Source organism: Triticum dicoccoides, chromosome 7A (assembly GCF_002162155.2).
Source record: "Triticum dicoccoides isolate Atlit2015 ecotype Zavitan chromosome 7A, WEW_v2.0, whole genome shotgun sequence".
NCBI lineage: Eukaryota > Viridiplantae > Streptophyta > Magnoliopsida > Poales > Poaceae > Triticum > Triticum dicoccoides.
Window position 1 is genome coordinate 19,493,443 of NC_041392.1, and position 10,680 is coordinate 19,504,122.

The following is a 10,680-nucleotide window of genomic DNA, read 5'->3' on the forward strand; positions in this document are numbered from 1 at the left end:
AATTGGATGTAGGGGAGCATGAATTATTATTGTTGACATTACCCTTGAGGTAAAAGGTTGTGGGGAAAAACTATAAGCCCCTACCTTTCTCTGTTCGATTAAAACTCCATAACCACAAGTATTGCGTGAGTGTTAGCAATTATAAAGGACTAGATTATAGTTGAGTATGTGGACTTGCTTTTTAGCTCTGACATAGACTCTTTCCGATGTTATGATAAATTGTAATTGCTTCCTTGACTGAGGTTATAGTTTGTTGGTGCTCAATAAGGTTTCTGATTCATACTTTTGCATTGTGAATAGATCATCACTTGAATATAAGTAATCGTATGACAAAATCTATATGTGTTGCTGTTATGAGAATAATCATGATGCCTTCATGTCCGTATTTTATTTTTATCCACGCCTCTACCTCTAAACATGAGGACATATTTATTGTTATCGGCTTTTCGCTTGAGGACAAGCGAGGTCTAAGCTTGGGGGAGCTGATACGTCCATTTTGCATCATGCTTTTATATCGATTTGCATTTTGGGCTGTTATTTCACGTTATGTCACAATACTTATGGCTATTCTCTCTTATTTTACAAGGTTTACATAAGGAGGGAGAATGCCGGCAGTTGGAATTCTGGTATGGAAAAGGAGCAAATATTAGAGACCTATTCTGCGCAACTCCAAAAGTCCTGAAACTCCACGGAATATCTTACAATAAATAAAGAAAAATCCTCGCCAAAGATGAAGGCCAGGGGGCCCACACCCTGCTCACGAGGGTGGGGGTGCGCCCCCCTCCCTAGGGCGCACCCCCTACCTCGTGGGCCCCCTGGTGGCTCTCCGATGCCCATCTTCTGCTATATGAAGTCTTTCGATGAGAAAAAAATAGGAGGCAACCTTTCGGGACGAAACTCCGCCGTCACGAGGCGGAACCTTGGCGGAACCAATATAGGGCTCCGGCAGAGCTGTTTTGCCGGGGACACTTCCCTCCGGGAGGGGGAAATCATCACCATCGTCATCACCAATGCTCCTCTCATCGGGAGAGGGCAATCTCCATCAACATCTTCACCAGCACCATCTCATCTCCAAACCCTAGTTCATCTCTTGTATCCAATTCTTGTCTCAAAGTCCGGGATTGGTGCTAGTAGGTTGCTACTAGTGTTTATTACTCCCTGTAGTTGATGCTAGTTGGTTTATTTGGTGGAAGATCATATGTTCAGATCCTATATGCATATTATTACCCCTCTGATTATGAACATGAATATGCTTTGTGAGTAGTTACGTTTGTTCCTGAGGACAAGGGAGAAGTCTTGCTATTAGTAGTCATGTGAATTTGGTATTCGTTCGATATTTTGATGAGATGTATGTTGTCTAGCCTCTAGTGGTGTTATGTGAACATCGACTACATAACACTTCACCATTATTTGGGCCTAGAGGAAGGCATTGGGAAGTAATAAGTAGATGATGGGTTGCTAGAGTGACAGAAGCTTAAACCCTAGTTTATGCGTTGCTTCGTAAGGGGCTGATTTGGATCCATATGTTTCATGCTATGGTTAGGTTTACCTTAATACTTTTGTTGTAGTTGCATATGCTTGCAATAGAGGTTAATCATAAGTGGGATGCTTGTTCAAGTAAGAACAGCACCCAAGCACCGGTCCACCCACATATCAAATTATCAAAGTACCGAACGCGAATCATATGAACGTGATGAAAACTAGCTTGATGATATTCCCATGTGTCCTCGGGAGCGCTTTTCCTATTATAAGAGTTTGTCTAGGCTTGTCCTTTGCTACAAAAAGGATTGGGCCACCTTGCTGCACTTTATTTACTCTTGTTACTTGTTGCTTGTTACAATTTATCTTATCACAAAACTATCTGCTACCACTTATTTCAATACTTGTAGAGAATACCTTGCTGAAAACCGCTTATCATTTCCTTCTGCTCCTCGTTGGGTTCGACACTCTTACTTATCGAAAGGACTACGATAGATCCCCTATACTTGTGGGTCATCACAGACGGGCTCCATCAGAGCTACGCCGCGACACCCTCTCTGCTTTACAGACGAGGTATTGGATCATGAATTCCCCGAGGGATTCAAGCCCGTCAACATCAAATCATACGACGGCACAACCGATCCCGTAGTATGGATCAAGGATTTCATTCTCCATATTCATATGGCTCGAAAAGATGACCTCCACGCCATTAAATACCTCCCACTCAAGCTCAAAGGGCCAGCTCGGCACTGGCTTAACAGCCTGCCTGAAAATTCTATCAGCAGTTGGGAGGACTTGGAAGAAGCTTTCCTAGACAACTTCCAAGGAACATATGTCCGTCCACCAGACGCCGACGATCTGAGCCACATAGTTCAACAATCTGGAGAATCAGCCAGAAAATTCTGGACTAGGTTCCTAACCAAAAAGAACCAGATCTATGACTGCCCGGATGCCGAGTCCTTGGCGGCCTTTAAGCATAGCATCCGGGACGAATGGCTCGCCCTCCACCTCGGCCAAGAAAAGACGAGGTCCATGGCAGCCATCATGACACTCATGACCCACTTTTGCGCGGGAGAGGACAGTTGGCTGGCTCGCAATACAAACACGGCCAACGAAACAAGCCCCTCCGAGGTAAAAAACAGCACCGACAAGTTACGGCGCAACAGAAACAAACGCTGAACCAACGGCGATAACACCGATGACACAACAGTTCATGCCGGATTCAGTGCTTCCAAGTCTAGCCAACGAAAGAAGCCCTATGAAAGGAGCAATGGAAAACCATCCAGCTTGGACCGCATACTCGATCATCCTTGCCAAATACATGGCACCCAAGACAAACCGGCCAACCATACTAACAGAGATTGCCGGGTGTTTAAACAAGCCAGCAAGGTAAATAGCAGAAACAAAGAAGGGGAATCGCAGAGCGAGGACGATGACGAAGAGCCCCGGCAGCCGAACACTGGGGAGCAGAAGAAATTTCCCCCTGAAGTCAAAATGGTGAACATGATATACGCTACACATATCCCCAAAAAGGAGCGCAAACGCGCACTCAGGGACGTCTACGTGGTAGAGCCCGTCGCCCCAAAGTATAATCCGTGGTCATCATTCCGACTAGCATCCTTGGCACTGCGGTTCAGCCGCACTGGTCCTCGATCCAATCATCGACAGATTTCACCTGACTCGAGTCCTAATGGATGGCGGTAGCAGTCTCAACCTGCTCTATCAGGACACAATACGTAAAATGAGCATTGACCCTTCACAAGTCAAGCCCATGAAGACTACCTTTAAAGTAGTCATACCAGGCGTAGAGGCCCGTTGTAGCGCTGGAAGTAGTATTCGATTCCCCGGATAACTTCCAAAGCAAAGAGCTAACCTTCGATATCGTCCCATTTTGCAGCGGCTATCACGCACTGCTCGGACGAACCGCATTCGCTAGATTCAACGCGGTGCCACATTATGCTTATCTCAAGCTCAAGATGCCCGGTCCATGTGGCGTCATTACAGTAAATGGAAACACGGAACGCTCCCTCCATACAGAGGAGCACACTATCGCTCTAGCAGCAGAAGTACAGCGTGGCCTTCTCAAGCAGCACTACAATCCGGTTGCCGAGCCCCTGGACACCATTAAGAGGGTCCATACTATACTGCAGCAGGACAGCCCGGCTCGTCACGGGCCAAACTAGCAAAATTTGCCCTCCGTCCAAGCCCAGACGAGGTAATGGTATTAGTACCGTTAGCACATAAGCTACGCACTCATGGGTACTGACGAAGGCACAACTTGCTCGCAATCCGCAGTATGGCTTGATAGACCCTGGGATTCGCATGCTTCTTCTTTTTCTTTGTACAGGTCTTCTTCTCTTTTCAAGGGCAATACAGACGACCTGCCTGCAGAACACTCCAAGGAAGCAAGGGGCTCCGGCGTACACAAGAACCCCTAGGTGGTTTCTAATAAACGATTCATCTACTTGTTTTACATACCCGCATGCACGTCGCCCTTGGTTACGGAATTTTCAATGGCCTTACTTGCTTATCGCATTACTGGTACAAAGTACGCCTTGACGTACCGATTACATAACAACGGTGAATAAATAGTGGCGTCAGCCCATTACTTCATTTTTTCCGTTCACCCACCTCAGTATTTATTACTCACTGCACACGTACACCATGGTACCTACTAATACGCCAGGGGCTTAAGTACACCCCGCATCACGGCAATAAAAGTCAGAACACTTTTACAGTACAGTTCGGCACCCCGAACTTATAGCATTATATGCATCGGCTCCGAATCATGTCTTTGGTCAATAGTTGGGTTGCCCGGCTCCTGTGCTTACTACCTTACGTTCCGCTATATCGGCTAGGGTAGTAAAGGGAGAACTACTGCGATTGTGTCCCAGTTTTTTCGGACGAGCACCTCAGTAGAGAAAGCCGAAAACTGACTGTCATGATGCGGCGAGAGCCGGTCAGCTGTTCGTGAGGTTCCAAATCGCTGGAGATTTTTCCCGCTTCTTGCAAAGAATCGGTTCTTCCGATTAGGCATGTATAGCGCCCCTAATTCGGCCTTCCGAACACCAGGGGCTTCGCCGACTTTATTAATTGTCAAACTCCTATGGCTAAGTGGGGCGGTAAAGGCCGCATAGTCTGATTGCCTTGTTCGCCGCGCTAAACACCTCCTTTAAGGACCCGAATGTGGAGTAAAGAGTGTTTAGATTTATCCCGAACACCTCCGTACTATCTACGTGGGGGCAGAAGCCGACGACTGGTCATCCCTCAGATTTAACAAATGGCCGCACAGGAAGTAAAATTTAAAAATCACATACATTATACTACATAGCATCCTTGTTCCACATTACAGGGCAAGATAATACACATGTTCTTACGGGAATATAATATCCTTCGAACATTGCTCCGCCGCAAGGCGGGACCCCTCCAGGACACCATCAAAATAATGCTCGGGTCGACGATGCTCCTTGCCCTCCGGCGGTCCCTCGGTCATCAGCTTCTTGGCATCCAGCTTCGCCCAATGCGTCTTGACGCGGGCAAAGGCCATGCGCGCACCTTCAATGCAGACCGACCGCTTTACGGCTTCGAGCCGCGGACAGGCACTCACAAGCCGCTGCACAAGTCCAATGTAGCTGCCAGGCATTGGATCAGCAGGCCACAGCCGGACTATAAAGTCCCTCATGGCTAGCTCTACCAACCTGTGCAGCTCGACCAACTGCTTTAGTTGGTCGCTGAAGGGCACCGGATGTTCGGATCCCATATATTGGGACCAGAACAGCTTCTCCATAGACATCCCTTCCTCGGCTCTATAATGCTCGGTCGCATCTGACACACTGTGCGGCAGACCTGTCAATGCCCCTGGAAAACCAAAATTAAGGATAACTACAAGGGACGTTGCTTCTACACGCCCGCTCTGCATGGTGAAGAACTTACCCGCCGCAATCTTCTTGGCCATCTCGACTTCCTGGAGTGCTCTGGAGATCCTTCATCAATTCGGACTCCTGCGCCTTAAAATCGCGCTCCAAGGACTCAAATTTCTCTATCACGCCCTGGAGCTGCTGTTGTGCCTCGCCAACCTAGGCCTCGTACTTCTCGCGCAAAGCGCATTCCTTGGCCGCTTTGTCCTCAGCCTCGGCTAGCGCCTTCTTATGGGTTGCCACCTCGGTTGTGGCCCCTAATAAAGTTTATGACACTTTCAGTCCGGTCGATTCATTTTTTTGAAATGTACCCACGGGTTACTGCATACCTTGGCTATCCTCCAACAGTTCTCCACGCGGTCGAGCTCCTCCTCGGCCCGCTCCAATTTCTGCTTCAGTCCGGAGACCTCCGCAGCATGAGCAGTGGCAGCCTGTAGCTATACCTGCTTATTCACATAGACAACTCAAGTTAGACTCCTTCGATTTTTTGATCCTCTGTTAGGCTTTTCTTCCCGAACACCAAACAGAGTATCAGGGGCTACTATCTATACTGTGATATTCTTCCTATAATCACATTACTTACCTCAAAGCCTGTTAGAAGGCTAGTGCAGGCTTCGGTTAGTCCGCTTTTAGCGAACTGAACCTTCTCTATTACCGTGTCCATAAGGACACAATGTTCATCCACGATAGAGCTGCCTCGCAACGCCTCCAGCAGATTATCCGGTGCCTCGGGTTGGACAGAGGTCACCGGTGGGACAGGCACGCTCCCTCCTTGGGGGGAATGCCGTTCGCTGGACCCCGAAGCTGTATAGATTTCCGGAATGGTATCCGGCTGAGGTCCGAAGGGAACTCAGACCCCGTCGCCAGTCTCCATGGGGGCTTTTTCCCTCGTATGTCCGGCGTCCGAGGAGTCATCCTGGGGTGTCACCCCGATGATCTCCGAAACCTTCCCCCGCCTGGGAAGGCCTTTTTGGACACCACCTCATCATCACCCCTGAGTGAGACGGAATGAGCAGGTGGCGGAGATATGCTAGCCATCTCCTCTGTGTCCAGCGAATCCTTCGTCGAGGATCGCAGGGAATCACCGCGCACCGGACTGCAATGACAAACGTTTACGATATGTCAATATTACAAACAAGGGAGTCCAAACTTTTGCGAATTATGGTACTTAGGAAACAGCCCGAGGCTTGGTCCGGCGAGGTCGTTCTGGACTGCTGTCGACGTCCCACGCGGAGTTATCCGCGAGGGAGCCTTTAACCCTTTTAGGCGCTTCCGCCTCCGGGCTTGTGGGGCACGCTCTCTTCTTCCTCCCCGCTTCAGGTGGGGAGTCGTTTTCCTCTTCCGCTTCATCGCTGTCGTCAGCGGACGAAGAGGAACTCTCACTTTCGGACGTCTCGTCCGGAGTGCTTCTCCGGCAAAGGCCCTTCTTGGCCCCTTGGGCCGCCTTTTTAGCCATCTTCTCTGGCACCTCATAAGGTGCAGGGAACAACATATTCTCCAATAATGGAAATTCCTGGTCCTCGGGCAGCAGAGTCGGACAGCTGATCTCCTCGGCTAACTTGATCCAGGCCTGAAAATAGGGGGAGGAAGCTTAAATTTCCTCTCAAAATATGCTAGTAGGGGACGCTCCTTGAAAACATTAAAGGAACTGACCGGGTTGGGCTGGCGCTTTAAACTAAGCCCGCGGTCTTCGGTCGTAGGCGGTGGCGTCTCGCCGGCCTTGAAGAGCACCTTCCAGATATCTTCGTGCGTCATGCCGAAGAGCCCAAGTAGCGTGTGGTGCTTGGCCGGCTCAAACTCCCACAAATTACAAGATCGGCGTTGGCACGGAAGGACCCGACGAACAAGCATGACCTGGACCACGTTGACGAGCTTGATTTTCCTTTGTATCATGTTCTGGATGGACGTCTGGAGCCCAGTCAGCTCGTCCGAGGGACCCCAGGTCAGGCCCCTCTCTTGCCAGGAGGTGAGTCGCGTCGGGATTCCGGATCGAAATTCAGGGGCCACCAACCAGTTAGCATCGCGCGACTCGGTGATGTAGAACCACCCCGATTGCCACCCCTTCACCGTCTCCGCAAATGAACCTCTGAGCCAGGTGACATTGGGCATCTTGCCCACAATAGCGCCTCCGCATTCTGCTTGCTGGCAGCGCACAACTTTCGGCCTCACATTGAAGGTCTTCAGCCACAGGCCGAAATAAGGCGGGATGCGGAGAAAAGCCTCACAGGCGATGATAAACACCGAAATATTGAGGATGAAGTTGGGGGCTAGGTCATGAAAATCCAGCCCATAGTAAAACATCAACCCGCGGAAGAATGGGTGAAGAGGGAACCCAAGCCCGTGGACAAAATGTGTAAGGAACACAACCCTCTCGTGGGGCTCGGGAGTGGGGACGATCTATCCCTTGGCCGGAAGTCGATGAGCGATCTCTTTGGCCAGATATCCGGCCTGCCGGAGCTCCTTAATGTCCTTCTTCTTGACGGAAGAGGCCATCCACTTGCCTCCAGCTCCGGATCCGGACATCTTTGGAGTATTTTCTCGAACAAGAGAGAAGCTAAGGCTTGGGCGCTGGAGCTCAGGGATGGAAAGGCTGAGGAAGAGAAAGGGCGTGGGTGGAAGAAGGGAGTCCTTACCCCCTTATAGAGGCTGCGAATGTCAAACGCCTCCCTGCTCGCCTTAAACTCGCCTATTCCCAAGGGCCGTGTAAACGACACGGTTGGGTTACCCATGCCCGCATTGATGAGAATCCCGCAATAGGGGGGCACGATCTCTGCTTCGACAAGACGTGCCAGTAGCAACCACGTTTTGAAACGTGGGATGGCAGAAGAAAAACGGTTCGAAATTGTGACTGGACGGGCGTGATATCACGTTACCGGAAGCTGTCAGCAGATGGAACTCGTGTAAGATATATATATTCTCTCTATGGTTGTGCATGGTGTGTAACAGGTCCGGATACAATCATCACATTCGAAGACTATCTTGGAGTTCGGAAGGAGGGGAACCCGCCTTGCAATGCCGAAGACAATCTGCGCGCCAGACTCCTCGTCATTGAAGCCAGGTTCAGGGGCTACCGAGGGAGTCCTGGACTAAGGGGTCCTCGGGCGTCCGGCATGTTATCCATGGGCCGGACTGATGGGTTGTGAAGATGCAAAGGCCAAAGACAATACCCGTGTCCGGATTGGACTCTACTTGGCGTAGAAGGCAAGCTAGGTGACCTATTATGAAGATTCCCTCTTATGTAACCGACTCCATGTAACCCTAGATCTCTCCAGTGTCTATATAAACCGGAGAGCATAGTCCGGATAGGACAGATTCATTACCATATACTCATAGGCTAGACTTCTAGGGTTTAGCCATTATGATCTCGTGGTAGATCAACTCTTGTAACACTCATATTCATCAAGATCAATCAAGCAGGAAGTAGGGTATTATCTCCATAGAGAGGGCCCGAACTTGGGTAAACATTGTGTCCCTCGTCTCCTGTTACCATCGATCCTAGATGCACAGTTCGGGACCCCCTACCCGAGATCCGCCGGTTTTGACACCGACACCGGGTAAAGGAGGAGGGTTGCGATAGGCTTGGCGAGCCAATGTCAGAACTTAGTCACTCTTGTGGAGATGAAACCTAGAGGAACATCGTTGGGGTGTAACCCTCTTAGCAACACGCCATATCGGAACTCGAGTGTGGTGTCAAATGGGCAAGAGCCGGGCCGTCACCCCCTTAATGGCATGCTATATCTTGATCTGGTACGTCGACAACTGACAAGTGAGCAAGGATTGGGTTGTCGCATCCTTAGTGGCATGCTAGATCGACTCCTGGGTGTAGTGAAAAATGAGAAAGGGTCTTCACATTTGACTCGACGAGTGCGAAGCGTAAGGAAGCTAGCCGAGCCTAGGAGGAACCACTTAGGTAGCTAGAACATAGGTTCCTGACAGATAAGCTATGGGAACTGTTGATCCAGTGATGAAGATAGGTGTTGATATCCTTTGCGTCTAAGAAACCAAATGAAGGGGACATAAGGCGAAGAAGGTGGAGGATACCGGCTTCAAACTGTGGTACATCTTTAATTATTGATGGGCTTTGGGCCTGATGACCCATAAGTATAGGGTATCTATTGCAGTCATTTCGTGAGTAAGAGTGTCGAATCCAACGAGGAGCAGAAAGAAATGATAGGTAGTTTTCAGCAAGGATTTCACTACAAGTGTTGTAAGATAATTTTGATAAATAGTTTGATAGCAATGTAATTTGTAACAAGGTAATAAGTAACAAGATAATAAGGTGCAGCAAGTGGCCCTATCCTTAGTTGTGCCAAGGACAAGCATGTGGTACTTTTTATAGTGATTAGAACACTCTTGAGGACCCACGGGAATATCGCTGAGCTACTTTCATCACAATTTATCGACTTATGTTCATTGCCTTGATAAGTGTTATGTGGATGGACCGGAGCTAAGGTACTAACTTGAACAAATACCTACTTATGATTATAATCTCCATGCAAGCATCTGCAACTACAAGAGAAGTAATTAAGATAAATCTAACCATGGCATTAAATAGTTGGATCCAAAGTAGCCCTTATGGAATAATTCATAAATTGGGGTTTAGGTTTCTATCACTCCTACAACCCATGATCTACAAACTAATTCCACAATGTCTCCCCCCTAGGCCCAAACATGGCGAAGTGTCATGTAGTCGACGTTCACATAACACCACTAGAGAAAGTACAACACAACATACAAAACACCGAACGGTGGTCAACTTCACATGATTACTAGTAACAAGACTTTTCCCATGTCCTCAAGAACTAATGGAACTACTCACAACACATCATATTTATCATGATCAGTGGGTATAAATATATGATTAACAATCTAAGCATAATAATCTTCCACCAGTTAACCCAACAAGCATCAACTATAAGATGTAATCAACACTCTAGGGTTTGATACAAAGATTGAACGCAAAGGATGAACTAGGGTTTGGAGATGAGATGATGCTGATGAAGATGTTGTTGAAAATGATGATCCCCATGATGAACGAAGTGTTAGTGAGATGAAGGCTTCGATTTTCCCCCTCTCGGAGGAAAGTTTCCCTGGCAGAATCGCTCCACAGGAGAGCAAAGTGCTCTGTCCATGTTCCGTCACGCAGACGAAGGCGGAAAATCCCAAAACTTGTCTGTGATTTTTCTAGAGTAAATGGGACTTTATGGGCAAAGGGCATTGGGAGCCGAGCCTCCAGGGCCCCACATAGGCACGTGGCATGAGAAGGAGGTAGGTCGCGCTACCT